Raw genomic sequence first — 10,378 nt, 5'->3', positions numbered from 1 at the left:
GCTTTCAAAATTGATCCAGTTTAGAAAGTAAATAATATGGCTGTCCCAGACTTAAATAGCATCCCTTATATCTTCAGCTTCTTCTCATTTTGTTCCCTTGATCTTCTCCCTTTGAAGTCAGGCTTCTCCCCAAGGACTCCTCTTTATTTACAGCTTCCTCTACTCCTCATTCTGTTGGGACTGAAAGGGGAGACATATCTTCCTTGTCATCCTTGCTCCTTATTGCAGGTTCCCAATCATCCTGTCTTTCTCCATAGCCCTCCAGATGCCATTTGACTCTATAATTATGCTGCAGTCATCTACAGACCCCTCACTGCCTGCCTCTTTTAACTCCCACTAATGATAATTCTATTCATGACCAGACAGCTCATTCTCCTACAGGCTTCTTGGTTCCCTCAAAGATTTTTTTTCCACCACCCCAGCCATCCATTCTTATGCTCATGCCCTAAATCTTTGTAATATTATTACTGATTACTGTTTTCCATATTCAAATAATCAATTCTCCTATGATTGCCTATTACCTTTCCAGTTCACTCTTTCTAGTACCAACAACTTTTTTACTTCACCAAGACCTCAAATTGGTGACCCGATCACTTCTCATCATCTGCTACCCTTTTCATGACCTCATTTGTATATTTCCTGGCTTGAATTCCATGGTTTGTTATTATAATCATTCTCTTATATACACTATCAGCTCCTTTGATCTCTCTCTGTCTGTGACATAATTGCTTGGAAAAACCTTAACTCTGATTCTATCCAACAGCAAGCCTGTGATCAAACAAGGGGTAACCATACAATCATGCTGTGATGGAAACTGTTAATTACTCCAGTAACATTTTCTTCCATTTTTCCTTAGAAGCATCACTCCTGAATTTTTGGCTGGATTCTGGGCTATATGGAAAAAAAAATTCTGTCCATTTAGATGTAAGAAGAAGTGTTAAATGCAATTTTAGGGAAATGTTCTGTTTTTTTTTTTTGTATTTTTTTTTGCATGGGCAGGCACTGGGAAGCATAGGGAAATGTTCTTAAAGGGTGTGTGTATGTATGCGCGATCTTGCAGTTGGCTGCAACATGGATGTGAAGGCTGGAGCCTTAACAGCTGCCTTTGGCCACATGGTAGCATGTTAAGGATGTGGAGTTTGGATCCTAATGCTCACACTGTGATCTACCTAGGCCTATCTCCTCTATCTCAGGACTCCTTCCTGTAAGAGAGAAATGAATTTTTCTAATGTGGTGGGAAGAATAATGGACCCCCAAAGATGAACATGCCTAATACCTGGACTTGTGAATATGTTCCCTACAAGGCGAAAGGACTCAGCAGTTGTGATCGAGTTAAGGATCTTGAGATAGTGAGATTATCCTGGATTAGTCAGGGGATCCTGATTAAGTCACATGACTCCTTAAAAGTGGAGAACCTTTTCCAGCTGTAGGCGGTCAAAAAAAAAAATGTGAAATGGCAAAAAGATCAAAGAGATGCAGTGTTCCTTGTTTTGAAGATAGAGAAATAGGGCCATGAGGTAAGGAATGCTGATGGCTCCCTGAAGCTGAAAAGGACAAGTTCTCCCCTACAATCTCAGAAAGGAGTTAAGGCCTATTGTCACCTTGCTTTTAGTCCCATATGACCCACTTCTGGACTCCTGACTTCCAGAACTGTAACACAATAAATGGTGCTGTTTTAAGCCACTAAATTTGTTACGACAGCAACAGAAAACTAATACACTTGCTTAGTACATTGTTATTTTGTGTTTTTATGGAATTCATGGCTGTATCTCATCTCAACTAACATACACATTGAATGGTTTCAACTAAGACCACCATCCTCAAGTGGGTACTTGGTACTACCCTGACATGCCTTATATTTTCCTAGTTAGTTTATTCTTCCATCTTCCAAATAGAAATTTCTTACCTTTTCACCATTCCTTAAACCTATAACATCTCCTCATAACTTACTTTCAGTCAATGACCTTACTTCTTATTTCATTTAGAAAATAGAAGCAACCAGAAGAGAACTTCCTCACCCTCTCACCACCAAATATACACGAATATACTGATCTACTCACATTTTGCCCATTTACTTGGTCATCCTTTCCTTTGCAATAGATTCACTCTGTGCAATTTTAGGCCAAATCTTTTACTTATGCACTGGATTCCCTACCCTTACTTGAAGAAATTGTGCCCTCAGTTTCTCTTGCTCTAGCATCATTAACATTTTCCCTCTATTGGATCATTTTTGTTATCACACAAACATACTTCATATTATCTAAACTGGACCCTTTAAGGACTACCCGAATTCTCTGCTTCTCTGTGTGGAAAAGCTTCTAGAAAGAATTGTCTGTACAAAAAAACTCCATTTCCTTATGCTTTCTCTTGAACTTACTTCAATGAGAGTTTAATCCCTGTCTTTCTACCAAATCTTTCAACAAAGTAAGCAGTGATTTTCACATTGTTAAAAGGAGTGGGTGGTGCTTGCTTCGGCAGCACATATACTAGAATTGCAGTGATACAGAGAAGATTAGCATGACCCCTGCACCAGGATGACATATAAATTCGTGAAGCGTTCCATATTAATAACAATGACAACAAAAAGCAATGGGTGGGTCTCAGTCCTCATCTTAATCTCTTACCATTTGACATAGTTAATCATCTACTCCTTGATTCTTTTGCCTACCTGCCTACCTATTTGCAGCTTCTTCTTGGCTTCCTCTGCTGGGTATTCTTTTATTTTTTTTTTAACTTTAAAAAAATTTTTTTTTTTTACCTGGGCAGGCACCGGGAAGCGAACCCACATGGCAGGCGAAAACTCTACCTGCTGAGCCACCATGCCTGCCCTAATTTTATATTTCTAAAAGTCATAATTTACTGTCTTTTAACACTGCTGTTACTGATATTTCCCAAATCATAAAAGAACCTAAGGGACATCAAAGAAAAGAGGAGCATGATGTAACTATGGGACAATTATTTTCTTCCACTACATGCATGATTTATTTAAAAAACATGCAAGTATTTTTCTTCCACAATTAGATCAACTTCAGAAAATAACTTTTTCTAGTTCTTCAATGTACACATTCATTTTTTATATGTATGTAGACCATTCTATTTTTTATTTTTAAATATATATATTTAAATTTTTATTAATAAAACCAATCAACATAAAATATGAACATTCTTTTTTATCACATAGTTGCATATTCATCATGATAATTTCTTAGAACATTTGCATCAATTCAGAAAAAAACAATAAAAAGAAAACAGAAAAAATTCATGCATACCATATCCCCTACCCCTCCCTTTCGTTGATCACTAGCATTTCAATCTACTAAATTTATTTTAACATTGTTCTCCCTACTATTTATTTATTTTTAATCCATATGTTTTACTCATCTGTCCATAAGGTAGATAAAAAAAGCATCAGACACAGGGTTTTCGCAATCACAGTCACATTGTGAAAGCTATATCATTATACAACCACCTTCAAGAAACATGGCTACTGGAACACAACTCTACATTTTCAGGCAGTTCCCTCCAGCTTCTCTGTTACGCCTTAACTAAAAAGGTGATATTTATTTAATGCAGAAGAATATCCACCAGGATAACTTCTTGACTCTGTTTGGAATCTCTCAGCCATTGACACTTTATTTTGTCTCTTTTCACTCTTCCCCTGTTTAGTCGAGAAGGTTTTCTCAGTCCGTTGGTGCTGGGTCTCAGCTCATTCTAGGATTTCTGTCCCACATTGCCAGGAAGGTCCACACCCCTGGGAGTCATGTCCCATGTAGAGAGGGGGAGGGCAGTGAGTTTGCTTGTCATGTTGGCTGAGAGAGAGAGAGGCCACTTCTGAGCAACAGAAGAGGTTCTCTTGGGAGTGACTCTTAGGCCTAATTTTAAGTAGGCTTAGCCTATCCTTTGTGGGGTTAAGTTTCATATAAACAAATCCCAAGACTGGGGGCTCAGTCTATTGCTTTGGTTGTCCACACTGCTTGTGAGAATATCAAGAATTCTCCACTTGGGGAAGTTGAATTATCCCTCTTTCTCACCATTCCCTCAAGGGGACTTTGCAAATACTTTTTTATTCCCTGTTCAAATCCTTCTGGGATTTATTGAGGCATCACTCTGGACAAACCTACAAAATTTCATGCCCTACTCAAGGTTACATGTACTTATGGTGTTCAGTTAAGTTGTCCATATAAGTTATATTAGGAAACGCACTAGTGGAAATATAAATTTTGTACTAAATATGCATTTTTTGCTTTAGTCTCACACGTAAGTTGAAGTTCTAAAATATTAATTATCACCTATTTTCAACACCCTGCATTATTGACATTCCTTTTTTCTTCCTCATGCAAAACATTTTTAAATTTGTACATTTAGTCACTATCATTATACACTCTAGGCATTCTTAGATTATACCATCTCAGCCTTTATTGTGTATCTTTCCTTCTGATTTCATTTGTGTCCCAGGTCTCCTCTCTCTATCATTCTCACATTCAGCTTCATGAAGTGTTCTAACATTATTGTATTACAGTTAGGTAGTATTGTGCTATCCATTTCTGAATTTTTTCCAAGCAGTCCCCTTGCACAATCTGTATCCCTTCAGTTTCAATTACCTAATATCTACCCTATTTCTATCTCCTGATGACCTCTGTTCTTAACTGAAATTATCCAAGTTCATTCATTAATGTTAGTTCATATCAGTGAGACCATACAGTATTTGTCCTTTTGTTTCTGGCTGATCTCACTTAGCATAATATCCTTAAGGATATTAGCATGGACCTTAGCATGGATCCTTAAGGTCCATCCATGTTGTTACATGCTTCATAACTTCATTCTGTCTTACATCAGCATAATATTCCGTCGTATGTATATACCACAGCTTGTTTAGCCACTTGTCTGTTGATGGACATTTGGGCTGTTTCTATCTCTTGACGATTGTAAATAATGCTGCTATAAACACTGGTGTGCAAATGTCTGTTTGTGTCTTTGCCCTCATGTCCTCTGAGCAGATACCTAACAATGGTACTGCTGGGTCATATGGCAATTCTATACTTAGCTTCCTTAGGAACTGCCAAACTGCCTTCCACAGTGGTTGTATCCTTTGACATTCCCACCAACAATCAACATGTGTGCCTCTTAATCCACATCCTCTCCAGCACTTGTTGTTTTCTGTTTTATTGATAATGGCCATTCAGTGGGTGTGAGATGATATCTCATTGTGGTTTTGATTTGCATTTCCCTCATAGGCAGGGAAGTTGAACATCTTTTCATGTGGCTTTTGGCCATTTGTATTTCCTCTTCTGAGAAATGTCTATTCAAGTCTTTTGCCCATTTTGTAATTGGGTTGTCTGTTTTTTTGTTGTTGAGTTGAACAATCTCTTTATATATTCTGGATACTAGACCTTTATGTGATATATCATTTCCAAATATTGTTTCCCATTGTGTAGGCTGTCTTTTTACTTTCCTGATGAAGTTGTTTGAATCACAAAAGTGTTTAATTTTGAGGAGTTCTCATTTCTTTCTTTCTTCAATGCTCATGCTTTGGGTGTAACATCTAGAAAACCGCATCCTATTATGAGATTTATAAGATATTTCCCTACATTTTCTTCTAACAGTTTTTTTTATCTTAGATCTTATGTTTAGGTCTTTGGTCCATTTTGAGCTAATTTTTGTATAGGGTGTGAGATATGGATCCTTTTTCATTCTTTTGCTTGTGAATATTCAGTTCTCTAGGCACCATTTATTGAAGAGACTGTTCTGTCCCAGGTGAGTTGGCTTGACTGCCTTATTAAAGATCAATTGTCCATAGATGAAAAGGTCTATATTTGAACACTATATTCAATTCCATTGTTCAGTATATCTATCTTTATGCCAGTACCATGCTGTTTTGACCACTGTAGCTTCTTAATATACCTTAAAGGCAGGTAGCATGAGACCTCCGACTTCATTTTTATTTCTCAGAATACTTTTAGCTATTTGGGGCACACTGGATTTCCAGATAAATTTGGTTATTTGTTTTTCTATTTCTGAAAAGTAAGTTTTTGGGATTTTATATAGTATTGCATTGAATCTGTAAATCAGTTTAGGTAGAATTGACATCTTAAGTATATTTAGTCTTCCAGTCCATGAACACGGTATGCCCTTCCAAATCTTTAGGTCTTCTGTGATTTCTTTCGACAATTTCTAGGAATTTTCCTTGTATAGGTCTTTTGTATGTTTAGTCAAACTTATTCCTAAATATTTTATTCTTTTGGTTGCAATTGTAAATGGATTTTTTTTCTTGATTTCCCCCTCAGATTGTTCATTACCAGTGTATAGAAACACTACAGATTTTTGAGTGTTGATCTCGTAACCTACCACTTTAGTGTACTCATTTATTATTGGGGTTTTTGACATATAGTATCATATAATCTGCAAACAGTGAGAGTTTTACTTCTTCCTTTCCAATTTGGATGCCTTGTATTTCTTTTTCTTGTCTAATTGCTCTTGCTAGAACTTCCAACACAATGTTGAGTAACAGTGGTGATAGTGGACACCTTTATCTTGTTCCTGATCTTAGGGGGAAAACTTTCAGTTTTTCCCCATTGAGTATGATGTTAGCTATGGGTTTTTCATATATTCCCTTTATCATGTTGAGGAAATTCCCTTCTATTCCTATCTTTTGAAGTGTTTTCAATAGGAAAGGATGCTGAATTTTGTCAAATGCCTTTTCTGCATCAATTGAGATGATCATGTGTTTTTTTCTGCTTTGATTTGTTGATATGGTGTATTATATTAATTGATTTTCTTATGTTGAACCATCCTTTCATATCTGGGATGAATCCTACTTGGTAATGGTGTATAATTTTTAAAATATTCTGTTGGATGTGATTTGCAAGAATTTTGTTGAGGATTTTGCATTTATATTCATAAGAGCAATTGGTCTGCAGTTTTCTTTTTTTGTAATGTCTTTTGCTTTGGTATAAGGGTGATGTTGGCTTTGTAGAATGAGTTACATAGCTTTCCCTCCCCTTCAATTTTTTTGAAGAGTTTGAGCAGGATTGGTACTAATTCTTTCTTGAATGTTTGATAGAATTCACATGTGAAGCCATCTGGTCCTGAACTTTTCTTTTTGGGGAGCTTCTTAATGACCAATTCAATTTCTTTACTTGTGATTGGTTTGTTGAGGTCATCTATTTCTTTTTGAGTCAATGTTGGTTGTTCATGCCTTTCTAGGAAGTTGTCCATTTCATGTACATTGTCAAGTTTATTAGCATAAAGTTGTTCATAGTATCCTCTCATTAATTCTTTTATTTCTGTGGGGTCAGTTGTTATGTCTCCTCTTCCATTTCTGATTTTATTTATCTGCATCCGCTTTCTTATTCTTTTTGTCAACCTTGCTAAGGGTCCATCAATCTTATTGATTTTCTCTTAGAACCAACTTCTGGTTTTGCTGATTTTCTCGATTGTTTTCATGTTCTAAATTCCATTTATTCCTGCTCTAATCTTCATCATTTCTTTTCTTTTGCTTGCTTTGGGGTTATTTTGCTGTTCTTTCTCTAGTTCTTCCAAGTGGGCAGTTAATTCCTTGATTTTTGCTCTTTCTTCTTTTTTGATATAGGCATTTAGGGCAATAATTCTCCCTCTTAGCACTACCTTTGCTGCATCCCATAAATCTTGATATGTCATGTTTTCATTTTCATTTGCCTCATGATATTTCCTGATTTTTTGATGTGTTGTTTTTTCATTTTCATTTGCCTCGAGATATTTACTGATTTCTCTTGTAATTTCTTCCTTGACCCACAGACTGTTTAAGAGTGTGTTGTTGAGCCTTCACATATTTGTGAATATTCTGGCACTTTGCCTATTATTGATTTAGAACTTTATTCCTTTATAATCTGAGAAAGTGTTTTGCATCATTTCAATTTTTAAAAATTTATTGAGACTTGTTTTGTGACCCAGCATATGGTCTATCCTTGAAAATGATCCATGAAAACTTGAGGAAAAGGTATATCCTGCTGTTGTGGGATTTAAAGTTCTATAAATGCCAGTTAAGTCTAGCTCATTTATTGTATTATTCAAATTCTCTGTTTCTTTATTGTTCCTCTGTCTAGATGTTCTATCCATTGATGAGAGTGAGGAATTGAAGTCTCCAACTATTTTGGTAGATGTGTCTATTTCTCTTTTCAGTGTTTGCCTCATGCATTTTGGAGCATTGTGGCTCAGTGCATAAATACTTATGATTGTTATGTCTTTTTATTGAATTGTTCCTTTTATTAATACATAGTGTCCTCCTTTGTGTCTTTTAACTGTTTTACATTTGAAATCTAATTTGTTGGATATTAGTATAGTTCCTCCTGTTCTTTTTTGATTGTTATTTGCATGAAATCTCTTTTCCCAACTTTTCACTTTCAACCTATGTTTATCCTTGGGTCTAAAATACGTTTCCTGTAGACAGCATATAGATGGGTCCTGTTTTTTAATTCATTCTGCCAGTCTATGTCTTTTGATTGGGGAGTTTAATCCATGAACATTTAGTGTTATTACTGTAGGGGCAGTACTTCCTTCTACCATTTTGCCTTTTGGATTTTATATGTCATATCTAATTTTCTTTCTTTTTACCTTTACTGATAGTCTTCATTTCTATACTCTTCTCCACATGCTCTCTCCTGTCTTTTCATATCTATCTTTAGTGCTCCCTTTAGTATTTCTTGCAGAGTTGGTCTCTTGGTCACAAATTCTCTCATTAATTTTTTGTCTGAAAATGTTTTAATTTAATTTCTTCATCATTTTTGAAGGACAATTTTGCTGGATATAGAATTCTTGGTTGGCAGTTTTTCTCTTTTAGTAATTTAAATATATCATCCCACTGTCTAGTCACTTCCATGGTTTCTGCTGAGAAATCTACATATAGTCTTATTGGGCTTCCCTTGTATGTGATGGATTGCTTTTCTCTTGCTGCTTTCAAGATTCTTTCTAATCATTCTGATTAGTAAGTGTCTTGGAGTATGTCTATTCGGATCAATTCTATTTGGGTTCACTACACTTCTTGGACCTGTAATTTTAAGTCTTTCATAAGAGTTGGGAAATTTTCAGTGATAATTTCCTCCATTAGTTTTTCTCCTCCTTTTCCCTTCTCTTCTCATTCTGGGACACCCACAAGATGTATATTCGTGTGCTTCATGTTGTCATTGAATTCCCTGAGTCCCTGCTCATATTTTTCCATTCTTTTCCCTACATTTTCTTTTGCTTGTCAGATTTTAGATGTCCTGTCTTCCAGTTCACTAATCCTATCTTCTACCTCTTGAAATCTGACATTGTAGGTTTCCATTGTTTTTTTAATCTCTTCTACTGTGCCTTTCATTCCCATAAGTTCTGTGATTTGTTTTTTCAGATTTTTGATTTCTTCTTTTTGTTCATTCCTTGCCTTCTTTATATCCTCCCTCAATTCACTGATTTGATTTTTGATAAGGTTTGCCATGTCTGTTTGAACATTCTGAATTAATTGCTTCGACTCCTATATCTCATTTGAATTGTTGGTTTGTTCCTTTGTCTAGGCCATATCTTCAATTTTCCTAGTATGATTTGTTATTTTTTGCTGGCATCTAGGCATTTAATTACCTTAATTAGTTTATTCTGGAGATTGTGTTCACTTTTTTAACCTAGGATTTTCTTGCTGGATGACTTTGCTGTCTATTTGTCTTTGACATTCAGTTCCGCTTATTCTGGACCTCTAGCTTAGGTTTATTTAACAGATAAGAATTTTTCAGTTCTTGTTTTCTTGTTTCTTGCCCTGCCTGTATGGTGCCCTTTTTCCCCCCTTAGGAGGGTGTACTTAGGTATTATAGACCCCCCAGCTAGCTTCTCCCAGACCAAACTGGCCTCCTGTCAGGAGGAAAGAATCACCTGCTTCAGTTTTCCCTGAGGGTGAGACCCAGCAGATTGAAAGGCTTTCTTATGAAGCCTCTGGGCTCTCTGTTTTTCTGCCCAGTATGTGGTGCTTTTCTGCTTGTGGGTCCTACCAGCATAAGGTGATGTGGTACCTTTAACTTTAGCAGACTCTCCCTGCTGGGGGCGTGGTGGAGACAGAGGAGAGGTTGTAGTCTGGTTTTAATCACTTCACTTTTCCAGACCCTGGTGTCTGAATTCCTTCAGGGAGGGATTCCACCTGAGCTGGGCCCCACCCTGTTATGGTCAGGGACATGTGTCAACTTGGCCAAGTTGTGGTACCTGTTTATCTGGTTGGGCAAGTGCTGGTCTGTCTGTTGCAATGAGGACATTTCATAGAATTAGATCATGATCACATCAGCTGCATCCACAGCTGATTCCATTTGTAATCAGCCAAAGGGGAGTGCCTTCTGCAATGAGTGATGCTTAATCTAATCACAGGAAGTCTTTTAAGGAGGATTCA

The 10,378-nt window shown here is 36.5% G+C and overlaps 1 non-coding gene across 1 annotated transcript; it reads left to right on the top strand.

The window, feature by feature from the left end:
- Nucleotides 1–2,462: 2,462 nt before the first annotated feature.
- Nucleotides 2,463–2,569, top strand: LOC143662894 (U6 spliceosomal RNA). Its single transcript, XR_013165661.1, has one exon. It is a non-coding gene; the product is annotated as a U6 spliceosomal RNA (small nuclear RNA).
- The last annotated feature ends 7,809 nt before the right edge of the window (nt 2,570–10,378 follow it).

The sequence above is a fragment of the Tamandua tetradactyla genome, chromosome 18 (genome assembly GCF_023851605.1).
Source record: "Tamandua tetradactyla isolate mTamTet1 chromosome 18, mTamTet1.pri, whole genome shotgun sequence".
NCBI lineage: Eukaryota > Metazoa > Chordata > Mammalia > Pilosa > Myrmecophagidae > Tamandua > Tamandua tetradactyla.
This window is presented reverse-complemented; position numbering and strand designations above follow the sequence as displayed.